Here is a 17,595-nt window from a genome sequence, read left to right as displayed (position 1 = left end):
ATGTATTGTGTGGAGTCCCTATTGATGGGGATTTTTCTGGAGTTAATGTCTTCTACTCTTTTCCTACTACAATGGTGTGGAGTGGGGATAGAGAAAAATTAGGGTTTGGATTCATAACTACTATATGTTCAAAACCCAAGTTGTTGTGCTGTGTTGTCATTGATCTCAACTTGCCTTGTATTGTCATTAATGTCACCATGCTTTGTAGATAGCCAGGAAATGAGTGTTCTAGTTTTGTTGAGTGGTCTGGTGGAAATGTTGAGGTGTTTCCAAAAGGATGTGTAATGGAAGTTTCAATATGAAAGACAGAGTATTTGTGTAGGAAAGGGTTTTTAATGTCCCTGTGGAGGACTGCATTCCTCTAGTATGTGAAGATTATGTGTTATGGTTCTAGATATGATGTTTATGTTTTGTGTATATTGCACTATTAAATTCCCAGGTCCTTCATTGCTCAGATGGTAGAATTGCCTATTGTTATTTTTGACAGTAAGAATATTTGTCAGAATGGGTCTAGAGAATGCTTGGTGGCTTCTAGATATGTGGTTTCAAATTTTACGATTTAGAGGGCATTTTTATGTGGTTTGTGTTGTGTTCTAGTTTAGCTTTCAGGTGATATTTTGACTAGCAAGTAGAGTTATGATGCTATGAGTTCTATTTTGTTAGCTGGTCTAGTTTTTGGTTCACTATGGTGATGTATCATGCTCGGTTCACATTCCTTTGGTTGAAGTTTTGAATGAAGATGTCAATGAAGTATTGGATGTCAAATAACAACTCTGGCTAGTGAAAGAGCTAAGACATGATACTAATCCTTCCTCCAAAACATTCGAATCCTAAATAAAATAACAATGCATTATGATAAATCTTGTGTGTGTCATCAATAGTGAAGGAAAGGGAACTTTTCATAGAGAAAATGAGGCAATGGATAGTTGAGATTGATTTGGCTTAAGAAGGGTTAGGATTTCTTGAGGATTCCATGATCCTCAATGTATGTGCTCTTCCACAAGTAATCACATGCTTACAAGTTTCAACAAGGGAAGACTTAAGAGCGAATGGAGAAAGCCTTAAGGCTTGAGAAGACATGAAGGAAGCCATTAATGGCTGATTTGATGGGTTTGATCTTAACCAAGGTTTGGAGGAATGTGTAAGGGTTAAAGTGGGGGTTAGAATGGTCAAAGCCTTTAAGGCTTTAGGGGACTTGAGGGTTACTATGGATGGTTGAATTAATGGATAAAATTTTTAACCAATGGCCGAGAGAATCTGCAAACGTCAAAATGGGGTTTACGATAATCAAAGCCCATGTGGGTTTTCTTGTGGAAGGGAGAAGGTATCGAAGGCTTTGTAAGACCCTTAATGGAAAAGAAGTGACCTCTTCTTAACCCCTTGGATTTAGGAATGTACAAACATTTAGAGGGGATTAGGCTAATTATAGGGGGTTTAGAAATGATTAAGGGGAGGGTTAATGTGCAACATGCATTTTCTAGAAAATGCAAGTGGGTGAGGGGATGTAAATTAAATAAGGTAATTATTTAATTTAAATACACGTGGGAGGATAAAGGGATTTAAATAAATATTAATTTATTTAAATTATGTGAGGGAGGGGGATTTATGATTAGATGAATTAAGAAAACAAATATGTAAATTACTGATTTAATTAATAGTTAGAACATGGTTTAAAGAATTAAATCAAATAAATAGAATAATTTATTTAATTAACAGTAAAACATTGCTAGGGTGAATTAATTAAATATTAATTTAATTAATAGTTGAATGATGGCTAAATAATCAAATAAATATTAGATACATATTTAGTTAAGTGGACAGAAATGGGTCTCGACATTTGCCCCTCATTGAAACAATATGGTTTATTGTATTATTTAAAAGAAAAATAAGTCAACATGCTGCATGCCCCATTGACATTAGGTTTGTGGTTAGGTATGCCCCCTTGAGAGATTGGGTGGATATGTTTTCAAAAATTAGGGTGATCTCACGAAAAAATTTCAAGCAAATTAGGCATGGTAGAATCGAGGATTTTGGATTGAATGGTGTAGGAATGAGTGAAAAAGGATGAGTTGGGTGTGAATGGTGAGCAACAAATGAGAAGAGGAAGCGATTAAGTACCCTTGTCCAAGATCATGTAGGGGATACTGTGCAAATGCATTGTTTTGAGGTGCCTCTGGTTGATGTTACACAATTGATCAATATAGTTTTTGCATAGTTGTGTAGACAGTTTGAGTCAATTGTGTGAATTGCCCCAATTTTAGTCAAAGAGTGATAGTTGATGTCAGTTTTTGCTCAAACAAGATTAATTCTGAGTAATTGATTCAAATTAACCTATTGAGACTTATACAATTGATCTAATTTCCCAATGAAGTTAAGGTATCTGAGTCGAATTACCCATTGAGACTTAGACAATTGAATGTTTGACCAATTGTCAGTTGGGTTCAAATGGCTAACACTTTAACTTGTTTTTCTTATAGGATGACCTAGATGACATAGGCTATACATCCCCTCCTTTTAAAGATAGACTACGATGTACTTGGCTTGACCAATTTGTGGCACATGATATAGGGTATTCAATGAGGATAACATAGTTTGTGGACCAGTTTTAGATAGAATGTCCGAACGACCTAGTACCGAGTCCTTTAGCTCAAGGCTACCTTTTGAAGAGGATTCAATATAGTATCAATTGTCTTATAACTTATATGTATGAATGATATGGAATGATATGGATTCCTGGATGGATGGAATGAAATAAAATATAATTGTAGGATATTTTCATTTGAAATAAAATGGATGGATCTTGTGCCTTTAATAGTGTTTCTTTCATCATTGGGCTTATTTGGTACTGATCTTGACCAATGTATTGGAAATCAAGGTTGAGCATTTCACCTATAGACAAACATATTGTAGATAAGGAATATTCTCCTTCATTTTGGTTCATATACTTATGGTGGAGGTATGTGTTGTGTTCAATAAGACACATGGTTCCATGACTCTATCGTTTTGCATAGGATCACTTAGCTTAGTGAACTTCCAATGTAGACACCATTAGTATTTTCCCCAAAACTTCATTGGAACAATCCACAGATAGAAAACAAAGAAAAGATACCATGAACCATCTTGGCCATATAAATCTGTAAAAAATAATAGCATTAATAATAGTCAAACAACAAAATAATATTCTTACCAAAAGATGTGCCACCATGTCTTATTTTAAGGAAGGATGCATCCTTGTTAAGACAATTTCTTGATGTTGAGCCTAGGCATTTTCCAGTTCACGGACTAAGTCCTATCTGAGTATTTGATTTGAAAGATTATTTTGTTTTCATGTCTGATTAAATGTTTGTGTAAACAAGAACCAATTTATTGCATTGTTTTCAATTTATTTTTGTGATGTTTTTGGATTTAGATTTTTTTTAATGTTTTTGGTTTTCTATTTCAGGATAGTTTTCGAATATTCTTGGTTTTCTTTATGATATTTATTTTATTTTTTTGCATAAAGTAGTTATATAAACTAGTGATATTTAGGATCCACTCCCATCGTTATGTAAAGGAAATTTTCTCACAGTTAGGTGTTGAGTGCTAAGTATGATACAAAGATATAGGATAATGATTAATGATAGATCAATATCAAGATATGGTAACTACGTAATGTTGTGGGTGGATGAATTTTATTTAATCCCCTATTTCCTCTTTTAAATAAATTAAATAAAATATTTATTTAAATCTTTTATCCCCCCCCACTTGCATTTTCCAACAAATGCAAGTTGCAACCACAAGTTGAAATAAATTAATTTTATTTTAATTTAAATCCCAAAATTCCTCCCACTTGCATTCTCCTACAAAACCCACTTGCAATCCTTACCCCCTTCTAGATTCTTCTAACCCCTTCCTAATTAGCCTAATCCATCCCCTAAATATTGTCACATTCCTAAACAACTTGGAGTCACTTCTCAAAGCCCTCAAAGTCTTTGAAAGGCATTTAAGGCTTTAAGTCTTCAAATGGTTAACCTCTAAAGTCTTCCAAACCATTAAAGGTTCTTAAATAACCATTTATGATTAACTCACCTTTTACCTTTGGTTAGAGACTTTCCTCTAACTTAACCATCCTTTTGACTCATGGGTCTCTTCAAAGCATTTATTTCTTGACTAGGGTAACCATCATGTCCCCTCAAGCATTTAATGTTCCTTATCTCTCCTCTCAAGCCCCCTCATGGTGACACTTGTCAACATGGGATTGGGTTGAAAGTCTCACATGGATTGAATATCTTTCAATCTTAACCCTTGTTAAGATTTCTCAATCTTAACCCTTCATTTCCCCATTTCTTCTATAAATAGAACCCTTCTCCTCAAGCAAAGGAGGAAGCATTAGAGTATTGTTGTTATACTGGTATTAGCATAGAGCTTTTTCATAGCATCACTATCTTCACTTTCATAGCATAATCTTGAGATCATTTACAATCTTGAATCTCCATAAGCATCCATAGTGCAAAAAGCTGCTGAGAGCTACACTATTTTGGAACTTGGAGAGGAGAGGAACAAGGAAGGAGAAACTACCAGCATGGTAGAGAGCATTTGGAGGAGCTTAGTTGCTTTTTGTAGATTCCTTAAGCTTTCTTTGTGCTTAGTAGTGTCTTTCTTGATATGCATTCTTAGGATAGTTTTTAGTTTATGATTTTCTAACATCTTACAATCGACTCTTGTTGTTTCTTGTTTAGGTGTTTGTTTATCCTAACCTTGTCCTTTTTGCAGAGCATCATTTGGTGAACCCGACGTGAATCAAAGAGCAATCATTTTGAAGACTACTAACTTTTGAATGTTTTAATTGACACACAATTCATTCTCTTGTGCTTTTGTTCTCAGTGTAGCGCCTTCACAAATTGATACTTTAGCGCTATTGTCTATACTATTTCTCTTTCATGTTAAATAGCGCTTCTGTTTTCACACAGAGTAGAGCTATTGTAACAGAGAGTTGTAAGAAAATTCCTTGTAACCAAAAACCAAAATTTTTAGGCTTGTAGATGCCCACCAAAACATATGGTTTTTTCTAAATAATTATCTTTTGTGTAGGTTTTAACTATCCCCTACAATAGGATTTTTTTAGTAATTTTAGCTTAGGAAATAAATTTGTTCATATTGCTAACTTTGTCTTTCAAGTCAGGATAAAATAAATTCATTTTCCTTTTGGGTTAAAATCAACTACACTTTCATTTGGAATTTTAAAAAGAACCACATCTTTCATTTAGAGCTTTGAAAAGAATCACACTTGTTCAAAGTTAAAAAGAATCACAAAAACAAACACACAAAATTATTTTTTGCAAAGTTAGGAACAAATTATTTTGGTGTTTAAAATCAACAAGGCAAATTTTATTTCTTGCATCAAACTAAAATTCACAATCAACACTTCATTTTGTGCAAGTTAAAAAGAATCCCCAATTTGTCAAAGTTGTTCTCAAATTGATTTACTTCAAGCAAAACATGCTCTTAATTCAGTTGACCAGGATTTCCAATTCCTAGATTACAACACATTTTGCCATTGAAGGATAAAAAGAACACCATGACTGTTGGAGCAACATCTCCAAATAGTTAGATCACATTGCAAATGATGAGTTAAAAAGAACAAGTATCTTTTTTGTTTGGCATGCTTGTGCAAAGTTTGTCGAGTGGTCCTACTTCTAACACACACTATCCTCTCCCTTGGCTTTCGTGGTCCTAGGTGCAAGAGAAAAGTGTTAGTAATACTCAAAGTTTATATTTTTAAGAGAGGCCTACTAAGAGACACATCACTCTTGGGAATGACCTCATGTGGTAAATCCTTCGAGCTGCTATAGAAATCAGGTGAGAGAGAAAGCTGTAGCCATGGGTATAACTGTTCCTACAATGTAACTTGCCAAAAGGACAAATGGGCCCCACCACAAGTTACAAGGCTCTTAAGTGAGTCACTGCAGAATGAACGTATATCCAAAAGCATAAAAAAATACTAAACACCTTTAAGTAGTAGCCCACCCGTTCTATTGTTTGAAGATATTTGTGATAAATTCAGTGCAAGAGCATAGAAGGTTTTGCTCCCAAGACACTCACCATACATATTTACTTGAGTAGAAACATAGCTTTTTGAAAGGTTATTTGTAGCTCGATAAAAGTGGTGACTCCCTTATCATAGGGATTATCTATTTGTTATGCTCGTGCAAGGCTTAGTATATCACATCCTTACCTGCCACGACGAGATTCATAAGGTATGCAATACCAAAGTCGAAGAAATATCAAGTTGTGGGCTGAACTTATCGCAACTGGCCATTTGACCTTAGGGATAAAGAGTGTTTGAAGTTTTTTCATTTTAGTTAAGATCAAGTGCAAATTGAGCCGACTTCAAGCTTTGGAAAACACCTAAAATACATTTAAAGGAAAGGGTCATAAAAAGTCCAAGGATTGGGTTGATCTAGACCCATACTTATTTGTGCCTTTTTCAGGCAACATTCTTGTGTTTGTGTGCTTGTTTTGTTTTCTTGTCAAAGAAAAATCAAAAATCAATTCCAAAACAAGTATTCATCCAACACAAACATTTTTTCAGAAACCAACAAAGGATCAAAATCAAACAGCATAAGTATCAAACTATATGACCATTCTTCACATCTTGAGAAAGAAGAATCTTCATCAACACATCAACTTGAAGAAAAGATCATTGAGCTCAAAGGCTCTTATCAAAAGGAGGAAATTCTTCTATCTTAATAGACAAATATTTGTCTCTAATAGAGCTTTTCTATGTCACATGTGTCTCTATCTTAAAGGGAAATCAAACAAGTTTGATCAAGAGTCATTAAATCACCGAGCTTTTATGCAATATTGTGCTTTGAGTTATCACAAGAACAAAGGAGGCAAGATCAATCCTGACTTCTTTCCAGATATTTGCATCACATATAACGTAGCTCAGGAAGAACCAGCAAATCCTGAAAGACAAGAAGAAGAATTTGTCCCATATGTGACACAAAGCTTTTATTGAAGTTAACATTTCATCCATTACCACATTCACATCTCATCAAATCCATTCCAACTCTCAAAACATTAAAGAGGTTTTTGTCCTAAGTTCTATTTCGATATTGCTTGAATCAAACACAATACATCACTTTTTAGAGTGTCTCTACATCTAGGATAAACTAATCCTAAGAGGCATTTCTATGTAGGTTTAAACTAGTCTATGAGTGAATCCTCTCATTACTAGGTAGTTGAGTCTGTAATACATCTCATATTTCTCTAAACCTTATCACATCAAACTTTGTCAGTCAAACACAACAAGCAAATCAAGAAAGAACTTTTGGTAGCATCTACCTTTAGTGCTAGAGATTCATATGCAAAACACCCCACCAAACATCAATCTCTCATTTCATCAACAAATCATCATCATTTTCACCCAACTTCAACAAAAACTTGTAAACAAAATGGCTCAAACCAGATCTAGAACAAGACAAATAGAAATTGAAGAAGAAGAGGAAGACAATATCAATGAATTCCAAGAAGCCCTGGGAGGAAATGTAAATGACAAAAATCCAAGTACTCCTACTCCCATGACAATAGAAAGGGCACAACACAACCCTCTCTTTAATAGATTGTTTGATGAAATTCTCAGGAGCAATGCGGATGCTCACTTTTAAAAGCTTGCTCAAGAAGGAGCCAAACTCCCCTCTGACTTTGATCTTACACAACTAAGACAAGCATCAGAATGACAGAGTCGCAATGAGGATGATAGAGGTAGAGATCGCATCAGATATAATATTCCTCAAGGTAATCCACCACCTCCTCCTCCTCCAAATGACATAGAGATGTTGTGGCAACAAGTTGAAAATCTCACCCAACAACTCCATAGTGGTGTGAAGACTAATCAATTCTCACTTAATGACATTTGTCCCTATCTCTTTGATAGGAATCTTTATATGCCACCTTTTCCACGAGGGTTCGAAACATCCAAGTTTGAAAAGTATCGAGGAAAAGGGGATCCTTGTGATCATGTCAGAGAATTCCATTCAGCATGCCTCGAAGTGGCATACGAGGATACATACCTAATGCGCCTTTTTCCCCAAAGCTTGGGAGGAACAACCACATCATGGTTTTCTTGATTACCAGGTGGCATTAGGACATTTGAGGAACTCATCCAGAAGTTCCTAGCACATTACTCAAATAACATTGAACATGATATCACCATGGCCGATCTGTGTAACACTAAACAAAAACCAGGTGAAATTTTCTCAGTCTTCCTGCAACGATGGCGTGAGATGTCTAGCAGACATTCTCTTCAGTTACCTAAACATGAACTAGTGGAAATATTTATTTCCAACTTAAATGAAGAAATGGAATTTCACCTGGACGTAAAAGACACGGATTCTTTCAATGATATGATCACCAAAGGCTTGAAATGTGAGTGGGCCCTCATCAAGAAAGGACTTATCAAATTCTACAATGAACCAAAGGATGGCCCTCATCAATGCTTCAATAGTGACAAACCAAACATCTAGAACAAAAACAAAAATATCGTCAACGATGGGGTTGTGGATGCTAGAACTATCAAAAGTGCATGACCTCTAGTTCGATTTGAAAGATAGAATCCCCCACCTCAAGCTAACACAGTTGCTCCTCCAAATCAAGGCCACATTACATCTCAAGAGGAACCCAGACAACGTCAACAAAATTTTAAACCAAAATGAACATACACTCCCTTAGGGGAACCCATTGAAACAGTGTTACTTCAGTTGGTTTCTCAAAATCTGGTGACCTTACCCAAAACATCAAATTATGAACCTCAAGTCAAACCTTCATGGTGGAGGGATACTGAGCATTGCGACTTCCATCAAGGGAAAGGACATAAGACAAGCAATTGTCATAGATTGAAAGATCTTATTCAGGATCTTATTGACCGAGGTGAAATCAAAATCGAAGGACATGACCCAAAAAAAATAAACAATGATCATCTTATGTTCAAAAATCCACTTCCATCCCAAGATCAAAGGGGTCCTTCCACTTCAGGGAGAAACATAGATACCATTGATTATACACAAGCCGCGTATAATTACACTGTGAATCACCTATATGATGCCAGTGAACAAATTGCAACTATTACCATCGAAAATCCCAGCTCCACTTGCAATGTTGTTACACATCGTGGCAAGATTACCATAAAAGCAGCTCCACAAGGCACCTCATCTATCCCAAAGTAGTATAACCTTGTGGAACAGTTAGACAAAACACCCGCACTGATATCTATCTTAGAGATATTGCACCTATCTCCATCCCATAAAACAATCTTGGATCAAGCTCTCCAAGAGGCATCAGTCCCTGCAAACCTAAATATAGATCAATTCCAAGCTATGGTTGGAAACCTAAGATCATCACCTTGTCTCACTTTCTCTGAAAGTGACAACTCATCCTTCTAGCAACCTCACAATGCCTCACTCCACATTGAAGGGTTTATCAACCAACATAGGATCAAGCGAGTCTTGATTGATAATGGAGCAGGCCTGAATATCTGTAGACTACAATTAGTCACAGCTTTGGGAAATGCAATTGAATCAGTGGATCCCTGCAAGAAGATCACAATCAAAGCTTATGATGATGCAGAGTGTTCATCCAAAGGAGCTATTGTACTATCAATTCGAGTGGGCCCCGTGGTGAAACACATCATATATCAGGTTTTGGACCTTCCTTTGCCATACAATTTGTTTTTGGGGAGACCTTGGATACATGCCATGCAAGTCGTTCCATCCACCTACCATCAGTGTATCAAGTTCCCACATAATGGTGTAGAAATCATGATCCTAGGTGATGCAAACTCCTTTGCATATTGTCATAACATAAGTCATCAATTAAAGATTACCATTCCCAATAATAGAGAAGCCATCTCCTCCACATCATACGTAAGTCCAACCTCTCTTTTTAGTTCAAACACCACTATACCCAAGCAAGAAAAGCTCAAGATGAAAATAGAAGAGGAAGGTCCTAGGGAATATAATTTGAGCCAACTCTTTTGTGTGGGACAAATGCCCACTTCTCCTAGAACACATGGCAAACCTCAATGGTTACTTCAAATGCCACTAGACAAGCTAGCATGTCCTTTGATGCCATTCATCCTAGGAAAGAGTCAAGAAGAAGAAACAAGAGATGAGGACTTAGTGGAATGGATCTATAAAGATCCCATCACCACTGATATTTCGCAAGCTAAGCTTCCCACAGATCAATATGGAAAAGACCTTCTCATTATGCAAAGAATGGGTTATGATGGTTAGAGTGCTTTGGGACCTTGCAAGCAAGGATGACATGAACTGCTGTAGCCGGAATTAAATCCCGAAGATAACACAGGACTAGGCTTTAGAAAGGAGATCTTTCCTAAACTCAGATTCAAAGGGAAACCCAACAAACCACTATATCAGCCTATTACAAAGAGGTCACCTTTGGTTATATCAACAACACCACACACCACACCAATTGCTCCATTAAGGCTAAAAATCCTAGCAAAACCATCTACAACACCCTTCATCCCACCAATCAAACCAGCGATCCCATCAACAACAACAATAACATCAATAGCACCATTAGCAGCAGCAACTGTATTAGAACCCATAGCAGTATCTACAACACCAGCAGTTCCAGCAAAATCAGCAGAGTCAACACTACCGATGCTCCCCATCTTGGATTCACTGATCCCCATAATCCTTCTTGCAGCACCGATCATCTCATCTACAATGGTACATCAGCTGATCACACTTGCAGTGTTTAACTCAAAAGATATCCTAATATGGTATAGCAATCGGATATTAGAAAGTGACTTAGAAACTGACTCACATGAGTGGGAATTTGATTCCATATAGCTTAATACTTCAGATGAGGAAGACACATCACTACCTCCACCCTGAAAAGATATCCCTATTTATGAAGAAGCACAGATAAAGACCTCTTGGGTTCCTAAGCTGGAAACATCTTCCACAGACCCTACGTCACATCCTACACCTGATTTTGACAGGGAGAGTACCATCAATGACCTTCACAATAATGTTTTAACCCTCACTGATACATCTAATGAACTTAACCTAATCGATGAAGTAATGCCCATTATCCATCCTGAACTCATCAAATGGAACCAATCTAATCCCCCATGTCTTGACCACTTCCAAAAAGATGAGGTGATCATTGACTTTTTTGAATTATGGGATAACATACCAAGCAAGGATCACAAAGATGGATTTTCCATAGAACTTAATAGCGCAACATACTTTGGGGCAGATGCCAAACCTTTCAGTAGCAAAAATATAACAATAAAACATGGGTCTTCCAGTGAAAACCACACTGTGGCACTGTTTGATCCTATAAAAGTAAAAATAAAGAGTGTATCCAATGGTGAAAACCTCTCTGAGGTGCCTGAGGATGAAAGGTTTGACATCCTCCCCTCTAGTACATAGCAGGAATGATCAATGGTTCTCATCGAGGAAACAAAATAATACAATGTGGGGACTCCTGAAACTCCTCACCACATACATCTGGCATCTCTTTTGACTTCAAAGGAACAACCCAAGTTTGTTGAATTCTTCCAGAAGCACTAGATCAACTTTGCATTGTCATACACATACATGCCTCAACTTGATCTTGATTTAGTCATGCATCACCTCACCATCACAGAAAGAGCCAAACCTATCAAGCAGAAACTTCGCAAGATGCATCCTCAGATTGTAATGCTAGTCAAAGTAGAACTTAAGAAACTCCTAGATGTTGGTTTTATTAGACCAATTGATCATGCCGATTGTATATCCAATATTGTGCCTGTCGGCAAACCAAATGGGGGCATCTGTATCTGTACTAACTTAAGAGATCTGGACAAAGCATGTCCTAAAGATGACTTTCCCCTACCAAACATTGACATAATCGTAGACCTAATAGCAAGATATGTCATGCTTTCACTCATGGATGGCTTTTCAGGGTACAATTAGATAAAGATCACACTAGAGGATCAACATAAGACGACCTTCACATGTCCATGGGGAACATACTGCTGGAATGTAATGCCTTTCAGTCTCAAGAAAGTAGGAGCGACCTATCAACGAGCAACGACCACTATCTTCCATGATATGATGCATACCATAATGGAAGATTATGTTGATGACTTATTGGCAAAATCACTAACAAGAGAAGGTCATCTAGAAATATTAGAGAAAATATTTGATAGACTAGAACAATATCATGCTCGACTCAACCCAAAGAAATGTGTCTTTGGAGTAACCTTAGGGAAGCTTCTAGGGTACATTGTCTCAAGCAAAGGCATTGAGGTTGATCCTGCAAAGGTCAAAGTAATCATGGACATGCCACCTCCAAAGAACATAAGCCAACTAAGGACACTATAAGGGTGGCTTCAATCTATCTGTAGATTCACTGTACAACTGGCAGATAAATGTCACCCATTTACACACCTGCTACACAAAAATATCCACTTTCAGTGGGATGCTAGATGCCAGCAAGCATTCCAGATGCTTAAATATTATCTCATGAATACGCCATTTCTGATCCCACCAGATCCCAGTTAGCCTCTATTGCTCTATATTTCAACAACAAGTTCAGCATTGGGTGTACTATTGGCACAACATGATGTAGGAGGGAAAGAGTGTGCTATTTACTACATCTCTCACACATTGGTTGGCTATGAACTTAATTACACCCCTATTGAGCGAGCTTGCCTAGCAGTAATCTTGGTAGCCACTAAACTGAGGCACTATTTGTTAACACATAAAGTACAACTCATTGCAAAGATTGATCCACTCAAGTACTTACTTAGCAAAATAGGATTGACAGGACACTTGGCCAAATGGGTGATGATTCTAAGTGAATTTGATATCGAGTATGTGGACCGTAAAGCTATCAAAGGATAAGTCATTACAAATCAGCTGGTCAATGCACCACGCATAGGCGATCATCCCCTCATTTCCAAATTTCTAGATGAAGAGATATTCATGATCACGACAGCACAACCATGGAAACTATACTTTAATGGTTCATACACTAGGCATGGCTCGGGGGCAGGCATTCTATTTATCACACCTCAAGGTGACATCATCTCGAAATCTTACAGACTCACATTTCCATGCACCAACAACATAGCAGAGTATGAGGCCTTCATCATAGGACTCAGGATAGCCATACAATGGAATTTACAAGAACTACAAGTATATGGCGACTCCCAACTGGTCATTCGACAAGCAACAGATGAATATTAGACCAAGGATGACAAACTCATGCCATACAAGCAAATGGTGGATAGTCTAAAGGCATCATTTACTACTATCACCTTTGAGAAAATACCAACAGATCAGAATCAAGCTGCTGACGCTATGGCTACTATTGTATCTCTCCTAGATCTTCCAAAAACTTCAACATGCTACGAGTTCTTGGTCAAACAACTTTGGATTCCTGCTTATGGTATCCTTGAATCCAGATGATATGTTGCCTTGTTGGTTCCGAATCCCCATGGTATGGTGAGTTCTACACCTACCTCCACAATCACACACTTCCTCCTAACCAATCGAATAACCAATGTAAAACCTTCATTTGCCAAACCGCTCGATATACCATTATTGTTGAAACCCTATACCGACGTAGTCTTGAAGGTACTCTCCTTTGATGTTTGGAACAGGATGAGATAATAAAGGTCTTGGAAGAGGTACATGAAGGAATTTGTGGGACTCATGCAAGCCGTCTGTCACTAGCCAAGAAATTCATGCGCACTGGATACTATTGGCCATCCATGGAAAAAGACTCCTACTACTTTGTCAGAAAGTACAAGAAATGCTAAGTTCATGGAGACCTGATACATGCACTAGCACAAGAATTGCAACCAATCACAACACCATGGCCTTTTTGTCAATGGGGACTTGACCTTGTGGTAAAATCCATCCCTCTTCATCCAACGGCCACAAATTCATTATTACTGCCACTGAATACTTCACAAAGTGGATTGAAGCTATTCCACTTACCCAAGTCACTGACAAGAAGATCGCCTCATTCATCCTCAATTACATCATCTGCCGGTATGGTGTACCCATGTCTATCATCACAGATAATGGGCTTCCTTTCAAAAATCAGGATGTCCGTGAACTCTGTGAGAAATTTCACATCCGGCACCACTTTTCCACTCCTTATTACCCACAAGGTAATGGTCAGGCTGAAGCATCAAACAAGAACATATTGAGAATCCTAAAGAAGACAGTCAATGATGTCGGCCGTGATTGGCATGTTCAATTGAATCCAGCACTATGGGTGTATCGAACTAGCATTCGAACCCCTACAGGTGCATTTCCCTACTCATTGGTCTATGGTGCATAAGCTATTTTACCTATTGAGGTTGAGATACCATCACTATGGGTTTCCTTTCATAATCTCATCGATGATGAAGCATATAGAGTATCATGTCTCCAAGACTTAGAGCTACTTGATGAGAAATGACAAGCTGCATACACTCACCTCAAAGCCTATCACCAGCACATGAGAAAAAGCCATAATCATCAAGTTCAACCTTGTACATTTGAGGTAGGTGATCTTGTTCTTTGAGATAATCCTCATAACCAACCAAATCGAGAACATCAGGAAAAGTTTGAATCAAACTGGCTGGGTCCATATGTTATCACTGCTGTATTTGGGTCCGAGGCATATCAGTTAGCTACTTTCGAAGGAGAACTGCTAGCAGATCCAATCAACAACATGCACCTCAAATGGTTTTATACCTAAAAGTTGTACAGAAAAACTCCAAAAACATTCAAAAAAATGTCTTGAAGAAAATACAAAAACATCAAAATAGTAAAGAAAAATCATGCATCCAAATGGTGAACAACCACTTCGGTGGCACCTTGGGTAAGTGCGATGGTGAAAACATTGCAAACAGGTGCCACTCGTAAAGGCTATGGCTCCATTGTCTTATAGACTTGTTGCGATCACATTCATTTCATCCACTCATCCATCAGTCCAAAACCATGGCTTGTTATTGATCTGCAATCAATGATAGTACTTCATGCGTCTTGCATCCTGCTTTTTGATAGTCATATCTAAACTGGTGACAATGCCCTTAATCTAGTTGAAGGAAGTGGATTCTACATTATTTTGTGATTCATTGAGTTCTTCATTCAAAACTATCTCACAAAATCGAAAAACATTGAAAAACGATCTCACAAAATCCAAAAACATCAGAAAACATCAAACAAACAAAAACATGGCAACACCTTGTACATATGTTTTTTTCAAAACAGATACCAAACAAAACATTGTGAAATAATCCAATGATGACCACTTATCACATTGACCAAACAATCAACATCAAACACGCAAACTGTCTAAACAAGGATACATCCTTCCTTATCAAAACAAAGACAAGATGACATTTTCTTTGACAAGAAAATTTTGTTTAAGCTATCAAGTATTTGGTTGATTTGTAGGTTATTCATTCATTTATATATATATATCAGGTTCCTACAATATTGTTTGTGTATCTTCTATGAATTATTCTGATGAAGTACTAGGGCATGTACTAATGGTGTCTACATGGGAAGTTCACTAAGCCACGTGATCATATGCAAAATAAAGTCATGGATCCCTATGGCTTGCTGACTACAACGTATACCTCAACCATATGAGCATGAACCATTATTGAGGATCCATATTCTTTATTCTTTATATATGTTGTTTTCTTACAGGTACAATGCTCCATCTTTGGTTCCTATTGCCTCATCCACGCTTGATAATGATTTATCTCTTACTACAGTATGAACTTGTCTTAGGATATGATCAACAAAAGATCAAGGAGGATGTTCCAAGTCATGCATGAAAGGAGATAATCCTTGTCTATTCTGCAAGCAATACTTAGGTCAACTTGACCCATTATATCAAGTTGTTTGTATTAACTTGCTATATCAAAACAATGTAAGAAATACTTTGGTCATCTTGAATCATTATGTCAAGATGCTTGTATTTTCTTCCAACATGTTAAAGCTTGATGATGAAAAAATAAAGCACTATGGATTGTCATTTCATCCCATCTGTATATATATTGCATTCCGTTTCATATCGCCCATCCATTCACTCATTCATATGTAGGATTTGTATGCAAATGTGAACAAAGTTAAAATGAGTAGCTATGTAAAAATTAAAACTGGTCTTGGATACAATCACTGCCGAGTACTCTGATACATCATCAATGCATCATGCAAAGTCTAAAAACACCCTGCATTCATCCATCATGATCATATCATCATCATCATCATTACATTTAGTTGCATTTGCATCAAAAACATTTCATATCATTTTAGTTGTTTAAAATGCATATAGTTCATTATCATTTATTAAACATTTATATCATCTCATCATTACATAATCAGGATGTTTAGATTCATTCATATAAACCAATTGTCCTTAATTGAATTAGCCATTTACTATACATTCATTTAGTGTCAGTTATCCATTATCATATTATCATCCTTTATCATGTATCATTGCATACATTCATTTAGTGTCAGTTAAAAAGTGCATTCGTTCATCCATTATTAAGTGTCTTATTATGCTCATTTTAGGATTCATTTACATTGCATTCATTATCCTTTCTTTTAATTGCATTAAGGTGCAGTTATTAAACCATAAGTTGCATTATCATCACATTATCCTTTTTACTTAATCATATTTAGGCATTTAGAATCATAAAACCATTTGTCTCAAACATTGGTTCATACCATTTTATATATCCATTATACGTATGCATTCATTTAGACATCATCATATAAACATTTGTACTTTACATTTGTTTATATATATTTCATTCATCTAAAAACATCTAGATGCATATCCATACATAAATCATTCATTCATTGCATTAACATCTGCATATCATTATCTCATCATTATATCAAACATGAAAGCACAAAAATCCTGTTCATAAATCATCATAAGCATACATCATCATCATGGCATTACATACATAAAGCATTACATCAAACAAAACATGCACACATGTATAAACCTACATTCATATGTCAGTATCCAACATTATAAATCATCATAAAAACATGCATATAGGAATCATCTCATAAATGCATACATATACACGTATCCATCTAAGCATAAACTCATAAAATCTCCATCCTGCATAACATCCATACATATCAAATGCATATCATCAAAATATGGGATCTCCTCATATATATCATCTCATATATCAAAGTACAATGAAGTCTACCAAATCGGCTACCAAGAGCCATCCAAGATACAATCCAAAAATAAGAATGATAAAATACAAATATGCAAAATGCTCTCTTAGATGCCACTCTGACCAAATGCTGCACCACCATCGCCACTTGCTCCACCACTAGTCCTCGCACCATCTGATCTATCTCTCCATAGAGGCCCCATCAAACCCCCACTAACCCCTACACCCCCTGACTTATCTCTCCATAAAGGACCCATCACACCCCCACTACTCTGCATCCTCTGGGATCACTCTAATCTAGCCTGTTGCTGTGAATAGCTTAGTGCTCACTGACTAGATGGAACCACCTGCTCATATAAACTCCACCAATAATCAACCTCTCC

Source organism: Cryptomeria japonica, chromosome 1 (genome assembly GCF_030272615.1).
Source record: "Cryptomeria japonica chromosome 1, Sugi_1.0, whole genome shotgun sequence".
Lineage (NCBI taxonomy): Eukaryota > Viridiplantae > Streptophyta > Pinopsida > Cupressales > Cupressaceae > Cryptomeria > Cryptomeria japonica.
Note: the sequence above shows the minus strand (reverse complement) of the source record.